General features: G+C 47.7%; 1 long non-coding RNA gene across 1 annotated transcript; it reads right to left on the reverse strand.

Moving 5' to 3' along the window:
* Positions 1-9,022: 9,022 nt before the first annotated feature.
* On the reverse strand, positions 9,023-10,273 carry LOC114547718 (uncharacterized). Its single transcript, XR_003691264.1, has 2 exons — positions 9,292-10,273; positions 9,023-9,201 (listed from the first exon to the last, which is right to left on the reverse strand). It is a non-coding gene; the product is annotated as an uncharacterized LOC114547718 (long non-coding RNA).
* Between the last annotated feature and the right edge of the window lie 3,703 nt (positions 10,274-13,976).

Genomic DNA, 13,976 nt, shown 5'->3' on the forward strand with positions numbered 1-13,976 from the left:
ATCCCGAGGCGTTCCCAGGCCAGGTTGGAGATATAATCCCTCCACCTAGTCCTGGGTCTTCCCCGAGGCCTCCTCCCAGCTGGACGTGCCTGAAACAGGGGGCATCTCAACTGGCTCCTTTTGACGCGAAGGAGCAGCGGCTCTACTCCGAGCTCCTCACGGATAACTGAGCTTCTCACCCTATCTCTAAGGAAGACGCCAGCCACCTTCCTGAGGAAAGCCATTTCGGCCGCTTGCACCCTGGATCTCGTTCTTTCGGTCATGACCCAGCCTTCATGACCATAGGTCCTCATCCCAACCGCTTCACATTCGGCTGCGAACCGATCCAGTGAGTGCTGAAGGTCACAGGCTGATGATGCCATCACGACCACATCATCTGCAAAGAGCAGCGATGAGATCCCCAGCCCACCAAACTGCAACCCCGACTACGCGTTGATATCCTGTCCATAAATATTACAAACAGGATTGGCGACAAAGCGCAAACCCTCACCTGAAACGAGTCCGACTTACTGCCGAGAACCCGGACACAGCTCTCGCTTTGGTTGTACAGAGATTGGATGGCCCCGAGAAGGGACCCCCTCACCCCATACTCCTGCAGCACCTCCCACAGTATCTCTCGTGGGACCCGGTCATACGCCTTCTCCAGATCCACAAAACACATGTAGACTGGTTGGGCATACTCCCAGGCTCCCTCCAGGATCCTTGTGAGAGTAAAGATCTGGTCCGTTGTTCCACAACCCCGAGGTTCGACTATCGACCAAACCCTCCTTTCCAGCACCTTGGAGTAGACTTTACCGGGGAGGCTGAGAAGTGTGATACCCCTGTAATTGGCACACACCCTCTGGTCCCCCTTTTTGAAAAGGGGAACCACCACCCCGGTCTGCCACTCCTTAGGCACCGTCCCAGACTTCCACACAATGTTGAAGAGGCATGTCAACCAAGACAACCCCTCCACACCCAGAGCCTTAAGCATTTCTGGATGGATCTCATCAATCCCTGGGGCTTTGCCACTGTGGAGTTGTTTAACTACCTCAGCAACTTCCACCAGGGAAATTGACGACAATCCCCCATCATCCTCCAGCTCTGCCTCTACCATAGAGGGCGTATTAGTCGGTTTAGGGGTTCCTCAAAGAGCTCCTTCCACCGCCCTATTACCTCCTCAGTTGAGGTCAACAGCGTCCCATCCTTACTGTACACAGCTTGGATGGTTCCCCGCTTCCCCCTCCTGAGGTGCCGAATGGTTTTCCAGAAGCACCTTGGTGCCGACCGAAAGTCCTTCTCCATGTCTTCTCCGAACTTCTCCCACACCCACTGCTTTGCCTCTTTCACGGCAGAGGCAGCAGCTCTTCGGGCCCCTCGGTACCTTGCAACTGCCTCCGGAGTCCTCTGGGATAACATATCCCGAAAAGACTCCTTCTTCAGTCGGACAGCTTCCCTGACCACCGGTGTCCACCACGGTGTTCGTGGGTTACCGCCCCTTGAGGCACCTAAGACCCTAAGACCACAGCTCCTATCCGCGGCTTCAGCAATGGAAACTTTGAACATTGTCCACTCGGGTTCAATGCCCCCAACTTCCACAGGGATGCAAGAAAAGCTCCGCCGGAGGTGTGAGTTGAAAGTCTGTCGGACAGGGGCCTCCTCCAGACGTTCCCAATTTACCCGCACTACCCGTTTGGGCTTACCAGGTCTGTCCAGAGTCTTCCCCCACCCCCTGACCCAACTCACCACCAGATGGTGATCGGTTGACAGCTCCGCCCCTCTCTTCACCCGAGTGTCCAAAACACACGGCCTATACAACGATTATAAAATCGATCATTGACCTTTGGCCTAGGGTGCTCTGGTACCAAGTACACTTATGAGCATCCCTATTTTCAAACATGGTGTTCATTATAGACAATCCATGACTAGCACAGAAGTCCAACAACAAACAACCACTCTGGTTTAGATCCGGGATGCCGTTCCTCCCAATCACGCCTCTCCATGTGTCTCCATCATTGCCCACGTGTGCGTTGAAGTCCCCCAGCAGAACTATGGAGTCCCCCACTGGAGCCCCATACAGGACTCCACTCAAGGTCTCCAAGAAGGCCGAATACTCCGAACTCTTGTTTGGTGCATATGCACAAACAACAGTCAGAGTTTTCCCCCCCACAACCCGCAGGCGTAGGGAGGCGACCCTCTCGTCCACCGGGGTAAACTCCAACATAGCGGCGCTCAGCCGGGGGATTGTGAGTATCCCCACTCCCGCCCGGCGCCTCACACCCTGGGCAACTCCGGAGAAGAAAAGAGTCCAACCCCTATCCAGGAGTATGGTTCCAGAACCAAGACTGTGCATAGAGGTAAGCCCCACCAGATCTAACTGGTTCTGGGAATAGGCGCCCAAAAATGGCTTGCTAGCGCCCCCTAGAAAGTTAAAAAAATTTAGCCCCTGCAGTGCATTTAACGTAGACTCAGGAAACTTGGTACACATATGTAACATGTCAAGATGTACAAAAAACTTAATTAGAGGCCATACCCTAAACCCAACAGGAAGTCCGCCATTTTGAATTAAATGTTCAAAATTAGTGCGATTTCGGCCATTTCCACACGTCGTACTTTAACGAACTCCTCTTAGAGATTTCATCTGATCAACTTCAAACTCGGTCTGTGCCATCTTAAGATAACTTTTTGTCATGGGACGTGGCCGTGGCGGGGCTGCCATTTTGTGCGTTTCGCCGCCGAAACAGGAAGTGGGTGTAACTCGAGTGTACATTGTCCGATTACCTTGAAACTTTTCAGGATTCATAAGAGTCCAACCCTGAGGACAAATAAAGGCTGATATTTACTTAAAGTCATAGCGCCCCTTAGTGGCAACAGGAAGTAGGCCTAAAAGTCAAGTTGCTATACTTTAATGAACTCCTCCTAGAGATTTCATCCGATGGACTGCAAACTTGGTCCGTACCATCCCAACACCTTAACGATGAAAAGTCATTAAAAGAAAAACTTTTCGTCAGACGGTGTGGGCGTGGCGTGGCGGCCATTTTGAGTGTTTGAACAAAGAAGTTGTTGTAACTTGAGTGTACGTTGTCGTATCTGCCCGAAATTTCTCACGATTGACAAGGGTCCAGGCCTGAGGACACCTACAGGCCAAAATGGACTTTTGGTCATAGCGCCCCCTGCTGGCAACATGAAATGCGCCTTATATGACAAACATCATCCGATTTGCATGAAACTCAGAATGTGTGGTGTACATGTGATACTGAGCTTCACCTTATAATATGACCTCGCCCACTTACTCAGGCCACGCCCCCTTTCATAACATTTGAACCGTTTAAGGTATACCCTTGTGTGAGGTGTCATTGAACTCAGCAGAGACTTCCTTCTTCATTGGTGATGGTTTGACCCGCCCCCTAAGCTTTAGCCACGCCCACTTTTTATAACTGATGACACGTTCGATGTAGACCCTTGTGCGAGGTATCATTGAACTCAGCAGAGAATTCTTTCTTCATTGGTGATGTTTGGCCCGCCCCCTATGCTTAAGCCACGCCCCCTTTCATAACATTTGAACTGTTTAAGGTATACCCTTGTGTGAGGTATCATTGAACTCAGCACAGTCTTCATTCTTCATTGGTCATCGTTTGGCCCGCACCCTATTTTTAAGCCACGACCTGCCAGGCTGATCTGTCGAGTGCCAGAAATTCAAGCTGCATGAGAGGGATGTTCGCTCGCTTTAGGAGGTCCCTGGTGTAGTCCTTAAAGCGCCGCTTTTGCCATCCAGTGGAGCGCTTAGCACCCATTAGTTGACTGTAGAGGACTTGACGGGGCAGGCGGTGTTCAGGCATGTGTATGGTGTTCCCTATCCAGCGCAGATGTTTTTTGGCCACCGCTGCTTTCATACAGATTGAGTCAGTGTTGCTGAGGACGTCTGTATGGGGGATTCTATCTTCCCAGGACAAGCTGAGGATCTTCTGTAGGCTGCGGATATGGAAGGCCTCTAGGTTGGTGATGTGCTGGCGGTATGGGGTCCAAGACTCTGCCCCATAAAGCAGAGAGACATACCGCGTTGTAAACAGCCACCTTGGTGCTGTTCAGGTTGGTGCTGCATAGGCGTCCAAAAGATGATGAGGCTTTATTTATCCGGGTGTGTATTTCTGTGTCAAGGGAGCAGCATGAGGACAAAGTGGGGGCTGTGAGCTAAGACGGCACAGTCATCAGCATACTGAAGCTCACAGATTTGGCGGGTCTTTGTCTTTCTGTGGGCCTGGAGCCGACGGATGTTGAAAAGCCTTCCGTCAAGTCGGCATTCCACATGGACACCATCTTCATGTCCCATGACACGGTGGAAGAGACAGATGATGGCAGAGAGGAGGATGTTAAAGAACACCGGAGCCAAGACACAGCCTTGCTTCACCCCAACGTTTACTTCGAAAAATTCTGACTGGAGTTCTCCTGTGACCGCTCTGGCTTGTATCCCGTCATGCAACTGCTGTAGGATGCGGAGAAACTTGGGTGGTACTCCAAGTTTGGAGAGGTGTTTCCAGAGCAGCTCACGGTTGATGGTGTCAAAAGCTTTGCTGAGGTCGATGAAGGCTACGTAAATGTCTTTGTGATGTTCTTGGCTCTTTTCCTGCACTGCCTCAAGACAAAAACCATGTCCGTTATGGATCTGGTCTTCCGGAAGCCACACTGTGTTTCCGGAAGCATAGCTTCCGAGATGTGCTCAACCAGTCTGCTGAGCATGATCTTGGCCAGGACTTTCCCTGCGACAGAGAGGAGCGATATTCCGCGTCTGTTGCCGCAGACTGCTCTGTCTCCTTTCCGTTTGTAAATGACCACGATGTTAGCATCCTTCCAGTCCTGTGGGAGGGTCCCATGTTCCCAGATGTTTTGAATCAGGAGATGCAGGCGACGCGTGAGGGTGTATCCTCCATGTTTGAAAACCTCTGCAGGGATTCCAACGCTTTTGTTGCTCTTCATCCTGGCAATACCTTGAGTAAAGTGGTGGGGTGTCCAAGTGTGCGATTGGTGGCAGGTCTGGGAGATTATCCAGAATATGTGGGTCGACAGGGTTTAGTGATGACAAACGACTTGAAGAACGACACCTACTGCCGAATGGAAATAAGTTTACAACCTTTGAAAGTTAGTGAGAGCCCTTTTTTGATGCTTAGAAGAGTATAAGTTAGAAGAGTATAGGTTTGATATCGCCTGTCTTGCAAGTAAATAGCAGAACAAAAACGTTTGGAGAAACGCAACCCCACATCGCGCTGCGTTTTGTGGAGGTGTGAGAATCCTGTACAGTAAACAGTAACATCACTGCCTCTATTGCTTCTACAAGAAAGTTTTAAAACACCAAGCACAAGCCCTGAACTGCCCGGGAGTGTATGGAACAGCTAAATGTTTGCCAAACAACAAAGCACAGTCGATATCTCTCGCTCGTCTCTTTTCTTTCTCTCTTTCTCCGTGAAATGAAGCTGCCTTCAGGTGCAGTAGAAAACTTTATGTTCTATAAATGATATGACGAAAAACTGTTACTGTGAAATAAAGTCTAATTGTGCTACATTGGGGGGTTAAAGAATACCATAGATATATATGAAAGAATACAACAGGACGTCGTGGCGATTTATTAATTTTTTTATCTGAACGTAGCTTTGCGTAGTACAGAGCTCATTTAAGATGATGCTCTGACGTCCCGTTTCCGTGAAGGCAGCACAGAGCTGTGGCAAACAAAGCTGACCGAAGCACAGAAGAGAAGAAGAGTTATGATACCGTCTCGTCTAGTCGCAGTGCTGTAAACTGGCAGGTTTTAATGTTGCAGACCACTGATTTTTTTGTAGTTTAAAGTGTAAACATGTATTGTTATTGTGACTCTTTGGTTTAAACTAGTTTCCAAACAAACACCCCCAAAGGGCACCTCAACGCCCCCCTTTCCAAAATATTGCTTCCAACGCCCCCTATCATCTTCTGAACGCCCCCTGGGGGGCGGTACAGCCCCGTTGAGAAACACTGATATAGATCATAACAACATCTGTAAATATTGGTTGTTGGCCGTTGACCAATGTTAATATTGGTTATCGGTATTGGCCAAAATGTTCATATCAGTGCATCCCTTAATTGTATTAAGCAGTAGTTGTCTAAAAATAATTGTCAATAGTTTTATATCCTTCATTTATTATTTGATCAAGTTATCCTGTAATAATAAGTATAATAAAGTGTCTCTCAAGCTTGCCAACTTTCATAAAGAAGCTCTTGAAACTTGGATGAGTGCTTACCATGGAAGCACAAACACACACTGCCTAGACCACTGCCAAAATTCCTTGCAGGGTTGCAACCAACTTTTCTGCCTCCAGCTGGATCAGCAGAAACAATAGGAGGCCACGCTGTTGTCGCAGAGTAGGGAACCCGCTGGTGAACTTACACGAGACGCTGGAGGAGAGCGGAAGAAGGACAGGTGGAAGGAGGAGAGGTGTAAAGCAGACCCTGAGGCCATAGGTGGAAGCATAGGAACCTGAACAAGAATAGAAGCTAGGCCGCTGAGTACACGGGGGACACGCTCAACCAGGTGAGTCACCAGGGCACCTTACTTTACTTGCATGCCAGAGCGTCCCAACCCAGGGGCGTACTGACATTCCTAGGGAGAAGAAGAGTAGACCCCGTCTGTCCTCTTGTCCCTATCTGAAGGGACACCCAAGGGTGGAGCCTCCACTCCCATGGGTGCGGTCCCCTTCACAACCAAGGTTATTATAGTTTTGCATTTTTCATTATTCAAATTCAGTTTAGTTTTAATTAGTTTTTAAAGCGGGTTTGCTAGTTTAGTTTAGTTTTTATTTTTTTTAAATGTTTAGTTTTAGTTTAGTTTTTATTAGTTTTAGTCTTTTTTTGTAATATGGGTTATTTGTCAGGGGATTCAAAAAGGTCAGAAAAAGTTTGTGTAATAATAACTCAACAAAATCATCATACAATTTTAGAAAAATGTATTCACAATGTATTCAACAATAACACCAGTAGCCTGCATATGGTCATAAATATATATACAGTCTACACAAGACGCCGCAGTAAGTTCAAATGTGTAAGTGACGTGTGCCAGGAAAAAAACTAAATAGCCAACAGACTAAAGAAGGCATAAGCCTACATGAACAAGTGTAAAGTTCGCCAAAGGGTTCAAGTAAAGTGGCGAACTTTTTGAAGTCAATCGACTCACTGTTGTGTAGACATCCCAGCATCAATACACATGTTAACCCACGCTTCCTCCCGCTTTTGGTGTTTGTGCGTATTTACTAACCAGCAACTATCGGGTCGCCGGTGAAAGCACGCCTGTAGTGTTCTCTGTCCTGCGGTTACCTCCGTCATGCTACCTGGCCCTGTACCCATACATCCCTGCCCTGTACCGGGGTTATAGCTTCTGTTTCGGCGAAAGGCGGCTTTGCGTTCTCCTTTACCTTGTCTAAGCTAGGTTTGCCTCCTTGTGTGCGCTTCTCAAATGTACTTTCAAATTCGAGCAAGAAATAAGCTGGGGAGGGAGACAGCCGCTGCAACTGGGAGGCTGCTTTTTGAAGCCTAAAGATAGAGGGAGGAAGGGAATCTGCCAGGACCCCGAACACTGCCCCAGTTTTAAGCCTTGTAACACATTTTCGACAGGGGCCCCTCTGAAAGAGTTTGCTCCCTTTAAAAAAAACAGCAACAGTACGTGCCCTTTTTAATTATTTTTTAAATTATTTTATTATATTTTAATATACACGTTTGAACGTTTTCCCCGGGCAATATTGAGTGTTGAATATTTTCCCCAAACACAATACATGCCCATCTTCTAAAGGCAGAGAAATACCACAGCCATAGTATATGTCCCTACCAGCTTTCCATATATGTGTTTAGCTTTGTGCTAAACAGTCCTTCCAGAAAAATTTGTTTTTTTGGGATTGTTGCGGGCAAAAATCCTTGATTATGCGGCACGTTGTCTTCAAAAATGCGATGGAATATGCAGGATATTTATGCAATTTTATGCAATGAAATTGCGGGAGCTTGCAAAAATTTTGCAGGAACTTGCAAAAACTGCGGTTTGATGAAAAAGAGAAAAAAAAGTGATTCCCCCAACACCCTGCTTTTCGATGATGTTCACGTTGCGTAATTACGTCACTTCATAACATTCCCATGGCAACAGGGGGAAATGGCTGCTCTTGTGTGAAGTAAACGCAACAAAAAATGCGGACTTTGGCTGATTATGCAATCGCATAATCAAGTTTTTCTTGAAGGACTGGCTAAACCAACTAACAGCCACTTCTGCCTTTCTGTCAACGTAATTCTCCTTTAGTTCTTAATGGAAGAGGGAAACACTGTACGCCGTCAACCAACAACTCAGTGCCTCAGGACTTTTGTTATTGTTACCGGTCATTTAAAGCTCGAATGTAAGCAGTGTGACGTATAGCTTCGCGCTCACACAACTAGTGGAACCTCATGCCTGTTATCTCGAACAGTGATGGGAGCTATGCAACAGGTTTCTCAACTTCACTTTGTTTCACTTCACTATCATGTTGGGGGAAATGTAACGTACGGTTTTGCCTCCAGCATCTGCTTTATCCCAAGTCAGAGAGACACCGGCTCGGCAGGAAAGGGTCTTTTTCCCGTCTGACAGCCGACTTTCATTTGGAAACACTTATTTTCCCCAGGTGCTTAAAACAACAGCCAGCAATATGCCCGAGGGATCGCAGCATCTGACCGCCCTGGGAGAGACGCACGGGAGGACAAGCAACCGCTGCAACTGGACTCCCAGAGTTGTCATGTAGGCTACTTTTTTTGCAACACGGGAACAACAATCCACGGAGGTGGAGAGATACAATAGAGAACTGAGAAAGTTTGGTCGGACCCTAAAAATATTTAAGTTATGTGTTTAAGTTTACATCTCCCCCTCGTACATTTTGCTGTTGAATGCATGTATTTGTTATTTGTCTTATTTTGTCATATCTGTTATAGTTTTTAAGTGCTATGATATTTTTTCAATGCGATTACATCAGGTTTTGTGACTTGAACCCAGAAGCAGACTGATAGACAGTTCGAAGTTTTACACAGTTTATTAATGAATCAGAAAATGACGCAGAATGGACTGGTGGGAAAACAGGCAACAGAGCAGGTTGTGGACACCAGCAGGGAAGACGAGGCATGCAGGACTGGTGATGGCAGGTAGAGGGTGGCGTCAGCAGGCAGGTTGAGAGACCGTGGACCAGAGTGGTTCTCCTTCAAAGCACAAAAGAACAGCATTCAGGTTTGCAGGCAAAAACAGCAGGTTACAAAATGTACAGCGACAGATTCAAGCTGGACATTCACCTACGTGACTAGACTTAACTATCCTGCGCCGAACAGAGAGCTGCCACAGCTTAAGATGCTGCACTGATGAGCCACGGGAAACAGGTGGTTGATTAGAGATTGCCTGCAGCTGCGAGTAATCCCAGGAGCGGCCAGTCACACACTGCACTGCGAGAGAGGAAAAAAAGAGCGAGCAGAGGAGAGGGAGAGGAAAAGAGAGAGAGAAGACTCCAAGGAAGCCCCGCTTGTCACTTCTCCACTAGTGGATTTGTGAAAGATCAGATATTTGTACTATGCACAATGTTTTGTAATACTTGAATAAAAAAAGTGAAAAAAAGTTACTGTTACTAAACATTATCAAGGCCAACTAAAAATACACAGGAAGACCAACTGAGATACCATCCCACAGTTGAACAAATTCTCAAAGAATAGTCTTTAAATAAATGTGGCGATGAGAATGGGATAGATGACACTCAGGGATTTTAAGATTTCCAACAACGCCACTTGGGATAAGCCCAAGACCTTTAGAGCACACAGGTTTGTTCCACTAAACAGGCAAAACACGTGGTTCACAGTTTACAAAAATATTTAATAAAATGTATTTAGATATTACCATAAAATGTAGCGTTCATCACAAATAAGAAAAAGGAAAAAACCTAATCAGGGGCAGAGGCCTACTGGTGGGAAGAGCAGGTGAAGGGGAAGGAGAATTAAATAAAACTACATTAAAGAAAAAGGGTTCACCCAGACACAGTGAGAGCACCAAATCCAAGGAAACACGGCACACAAGAAGGAAGACCATCACCACCCACGTCACCAGCACCACCACCAGCCTGCAGCCACTGGAAAGGATAAACCAAAAGAGATAACAAAATTAATTAACCCCAGAATGTACAACAAAACACACAACCTAAAACAGGAAATAATTCACAAAATCAGCTTAAAACAAGTTACGTAATCCAAACAATAAGTAAAGAAAACAATTGATACTAAAGTAAAAAAAAAAAAAAAAAAAAAAAAAATCAAAGTAATACAAACTAAAGGATTAACTCCTCAGTCAGTCATTCAGCTAAAATTAAAGAACTAAACAGGTTAAAGTCTGGTGTCGGCAATCCACCATGCAAGCCAACTGTAGCCCAAAAGCCAGCAACAACAGCGCCCAGCAGTAGACACTCTGTAATTCGCGACAGAAACAAAGCCGTACATTAAGCAGGATTTAGCAGCAGAGACAAAGCTGTACATTTAGTAGCATTTAGCAGCATTTGGCAGGAGAGAAAGCTGTACATTTAGCAGCATTTAGCAGCAGAGACAAAGCTGTACAGAGAAAGCAGCGGCAGACACAGCAGCAGCGGCCCCAATCAGCTGGTGGTGGAGTCACGTGAATCACCACCTGTAGACTTCAGCCAGCTGATAAGCGTTCCCAGTCAATAAACCTAAAATTAGCATGGCTAAGCTACATTAATCAAGGCTTTTGGGGGCTAGATTTAAGGTAGCATACCGGTTTTCAAAGTCAAACCTGCACAGGGAGAGAGAGAGAGAGAGAAAGACCCACACAGCAGCAGACATCTACCTATGACCACACTAGCATTAGCTACAGGATAGCATTCGGTTTAACACAGAGAGCGAGAGAACGGACACTTACCACCGCATGAGAGAACCAAAGAATAAAACGGAGCACGGCGCACTCGGTCGCTGCTCTGCAGTGAAAATACACAGGCTTTAAGCATGAGGACACAGTGATAAAAAGATAAAACAAAGCAATAGCCGCAGCAGTAGCGCAGAGCATTACCTGCACAGCCCAAACACCTGACCCGGAAATGATGCCGCAGTGGGGGCGCGAGAAAGAGGGCCGCACTTATATACTGCTGCCCTAGTGGTAAGCAGGCGCAATTAACTGCAGCAAGACAACCCTATTTCTATGCTGCTACATCCTACCCCCACTTCTTGCATTGACGCCCCGATGATGGACAAATCAAGGCAAGTGCTACAAGTTAGCTTGAAGGTCTGAAAAGAGCAGAAACTGCATTAGACACAACAGTGGGAGGATTAGCAGGCGCCACCTCTCCCACCAGCCATGGAAGATGGTGAACATTAGCATGGTGGCCAGCAGTTGACTGTGTAGTCCAACGTGGGGCTTCGTGGCTGGGGCCAGGACAGCCAAATGGAGGAACCACCAAAAGCTTTGATGCTCCAGCATGTGGAGTCATCGATGAGCTACACCCAGGAGAATCTGGGTCAGATGGCACTAGCACTGGTATGGATTTAGGGTCACCAGGGTCGATCTGTTAGAGGGCAAAACAGAAGAGTGCACAGAGGGCGATTGTCCAAGAACCCACAAGTCATACTCGCATGACTGCTCATCCACAGAGAGTGGCTCTTTCACAACCGAGTTATGGAAAGAGGCACCACCAGGGGAGTCCACCCCAACCACCGCCTTCAGCATGTTACGGTGAACCTGCCTGACCTTTATCGGGTCATCTACTGGCACAATTGTGTACACTGAGCCACATTCCCTGGGTGCTCTCAACACTCAATACCTCACAGAGCTCCACCGATCCCGGGTCTTATGGGGCCCCCTTGCACTGAAGTCCCGCAAGAACACCAACTGACCTTCACTCAGTGGCAGGTCCTTAATGCTAGTCGAGGCTTGAGGCCCACAGAAAGGAACATGGTGAATTACAGTTCCATGAAGCTCGAGTTTTTGGCCCTTATGTGGGCCATGACTGAGAAATTCAGAGAGTACTTGATGGGTAACAAATGTGTGGTCTATACCGACAACAATCCCCTTAGCCACCTGTCCTCTGCTAAATTGGCTGCTACTGAGCAGCGATGGGCAGCCCAACTTGCCTCATTTGATTATGAACTTAAGTATTGGTCAGGGAGGAGCAACAAAAATGCTGATGCCCTCTCTCGTCAGCACCGACCTGGTCCTCAGGATGTGGAAGTGATTCTTCCTAGTACTGCAATACCTCAGCCTTTGGGGTTGAGGAAGGTGGAGGTAACCCAAGCTGCCAATGCAGCTTTGCCACAACACACCTCCTCAGAGATTTATGCCTTTCAACAGGCTGACCCTGTTATCCAGTTAGAGTTTTGGGAACAAAAGCGGCGTCCCAGCCATGAAGAGCGGGCACGGCTGCCCCAGGCGAACCCATGATAGGCATTATCATGGGTTCGCTTTCTGCGGTCGGCCGCATGTTGCAAGCGCTCCCTTGCACCTTCAAATGCCACCTGCAGTGGAGCCTGATGCTCCTGAACCCACTCATGAACAGTTCCCCTAACAGGACTCTCGATTCTACCCAGCAGGAAGTCCACTGGCAGCCTAGGTTCCTGGCCAAACATTAGGAAAAAGGGGGACTCTCCAGTAGCCTGATGGTGCGTTGTGTTATAGCAGTATAGTACCTGGGGCAAACATGTGTTCCAGTCCCGCTTTCGAGCAAATTGTGGAGGGTTCTGTTGAACCGCTCACACTGACCATTCCCAGCTGGATGGTATGGGGTAGTGCAGGTTTTTACAACACCGTACAAACTGCAAAGCTGTTGGATAAGAGAGCTTTCAAAATTACGGCCCTGGTTGGAATGCAACTGAGCAGGGACGCCAAATTTGTAAAACCACTCCACCTCCAAAACCCTAGCCACAGTGGGGGCATGTTGATCTCGGGTGGGGACAGCTATTGTGTACTTACTGAAAACATCTGTCATCACCAAGATGTTTTCTACACCATTCTGGGCAGGCTCTAGAGTAGTGTAGTCAATGGCAAGGACTTCGTTGGGGCGAGACGCCAACAGATGCCCCATGTAGCTACGAGCTGTTGGGTGAACATTTTTAGCAGTTTGACACCTCTCACATGTCTGACACCACTGGGCCACATCAGAAGACATGCCAGGCCAGTAACACAGAGACCGAAGGAGCGCCAATGTCCGCTCCACTCCCTGATGCCCATGCTCCTGGTGGACTTGGGTCAAAACCTTGCTTCTCAGCGTACCAGGAAGCAACAGCTGAAGAACAGCCTCAGCACCATCGGAGCGGAACACCTGGCGATAAAGGATTCCATCCTTCTCGATCAGGCGGTCCCACTGTCGAAGAAGAGACAGCGTGGCCTGGGGCAGCCGTGCCCGCTCTTCATGGCTGGGACGCCGCTTTTGTTCCCAAAACTCTAACTGGATAACAGGGTCAGCCTGTTGAAAGGCATAAATCTCTGAGGAGGTGTGTTGTGGCAAAGCTGCATTGGCAGCTTGGGTTACCTCCACCTTCCTCAACCCCAAAGGCTGAGGTATTGCAGTACTAGGAAGCATCACTTCCACATCCTGAGGACCAGGTCGGTGCTGACGAGAGAGGGCATCAGCATTTTTGTTGCTCCTCCCTGACCAATACTTAAGTTCATAATCAAATGAGGCAAGCTGGGCTGCCCATCGCTGCTCAGTAGCAGCCAATTTAGCAGAGGACAGGTGGCTAAGGGGATTGTTGTCGGTATAGACCACACATTTGTTACCCATCAAGTACTCTCTGAATTTCTCAGTCATGGCCCACATAAGGGCCAAAAACTCGAGCTTCATGGAACTGTAATTCACCATGTTCCTTTCTGTGGGCCTCAAGCCTCGACTAGCATAGGCTATTGGTCTCACCTTTCCTGCTTGCTCTTGAGAGAGCACTGCTCCCAAACCACCATGGTTCACATCAACCTCCAGAATGAAAGGGAGGGAAACATC

Source organism: Perca flavescens, chromosome 21 (genome assembly GCF_004354835.1).
Source record: "Perca flavescens isolate YP-PL-M2 chromosome 21, PFLA_1.0, whole genome shotgun sequence".
NCBI classification, from domain to species: Eukaryota; Metazoa; Chordata; class Actinopteri; order Perciformes; family Percidae; genus Perca; species Perca flavescens.